We start from the raw sequence: 1,728 nt of genomic DNA on the forward strand, positions 1-1,728 counted from the left end.
AAGAAAATCTATCTTGTAACATCAACAAGCTTGTTTATTATGTTTCATATGATCACAATGAAGAAAAGAACACCAGGCACAACAAATCTTCATGCAGCATCATGTAAATCTCCCACGGTTTTTAATAGAATCAACCATATTCTTCAACATCTTCACAAAATCCATCAATGGAATAAAGAAAGCAAAGAAATACACCATCTTTGAATGGAAAAATATCACATAGTATTCATCTTCAATATCTTCATAGTCTTCTCTCTCAATCTCTCATATACAATCACTCTGTTTGAGTAGAATTGGCTATCTCTGACTCTCTCTCTCTCTTTCCATCAATAATACATCATGTCCTCACTACAATCTCTCAAAAATTACTCTCAATAATCACTCTTAGGTCGTGGATACCCCTCCCAAGAGGTATGTCTGATATGAAGAGTCACCAGAGCCATTACAGTGTCTCTTCACAGCTCACTACTGTCACTTCACTCTAGTCTTCTCTTGAGTCTTTAGCAGCTACTTCTTCCACTTCCTTCAGCTCTTTTGCACTTGTATTCACCTCTTTCCAAGGCTAGAAAACTTTCCCAAAGTCACACATACATTCCACAGAACACTTACAGAAGCATACAGAACAGTCTACAGAACAGTTACAGTACAGAACAGAACAGAAGCAGAACAGAAGCAGAAGCTCTACAGAAGACCTACAGAAGGTCATCAAAACCACATCACTCATTCTCAAACCATTCCAAACTCTCACAAACCATTCAATAAACTTTCACAAGATCTCAATCTTCATTAATCAATACTTCATCCCTCCTTACAGAAGACAATCAGAACAAAACAGACCAAAACATAGCAAAACAGAAGGTATACAGAACCAATTAGAACCTGTCAGAACATCATAGAACCACCAACAAACATCATGAACTTCCAAAAAACAATCAATATCATCCAAAACACTCTCAAAACACTTCTAAATCAACCAATCATCCCATAAAATCAACCATTCAGCTCTCAAAAACAACAAAAATCAGCCAAAAAACAAGTCATTTCAACACTCAACATATCCCCACACTTAATAAGGAAGCGTCCTCGCGACCCAGGAAAAAGGGAATACAAGTTCAGGGAAAAGCTCAACTTTGATCTTCAATATCTTTTCAGAAAGAATCCATCCACCACGACCCCAACTTATAACATGTTTCTAATATAAAAATACAAAGAAAGGAAAACTCTTTATATATTAACACCTCTTATCAAACTAAAAATCATCACAAATTTGTAAAGGATATAAAAGTTTGCTTCTTCTTCATCAGCATCATCTTCAATACTCCATCCACGACCCCATCTCTACAAATCTCCAAAACATAGCTCGTACACGAAATTCCATAGGAAACCACCACGTTCGTATGACATAAATGAACTCACAACACAAACACTAATACACAACACAACCATCTGAATGACTTCTTCAAAAAGAGAGTTGTTCATTAAAAAGCTTCCACCATACATTGGAAAGGTATCAATGAAGATGATCCCTCTTAAAAGATTGATGTTGTCGGAATCGATCCATAGATAAGGATTCATCTACAAAGTTTTTAGGAGGATTTTGGAAAAATTGGAGACAGCACATCCTTTCCAACAGGACCAAGTATCTGCTAGGTAAACAAAGGGCATGGAAATACAGTATCTCCAACTGTTGGGAATCAATGCTAACATTGACATTCATGCACAACTTTG

The 1,728-nt window shown here is 36.5% G+C and overlaps 1 non-coding gene across 1 annotated transcript; it reads right to left on the reverse strand.

Annotated features, from left to right (window-relative positions):
• Window positions 1-1,107: 1,107 nt before the first annotated feature.
• Window positions 1,108-1,175, reverse strand: LOC148010389 (small nucleolar RNA SNORD36). The gene has a single exon (XR_015689632.1). It is a non-coding gene; the product is annotated as a small nucleolar RNA SNORD36 (small nucleolar RNA).
• Between the last annotated feature and the right edge of the window lie 553 nt (window positions 1,176-1,728).

The sequence above is a fragment of the Lygodium microphyllum genome, chromosome 29 (assembly GCF_053477565.2).
Source record: "Lygodium microphyllum isolate KBCC chromosome 29, Lygodium_microphyllum_v1.1.10, whole genome shotgun sequence".
Classification (NCBI taxonomy): Eukaryota; Viridiplantae; Streptophyta; class Polypodiopsida; order Schizaeales; family Lygodiaceae; genus Lygodium; species Lygodium microphyllum.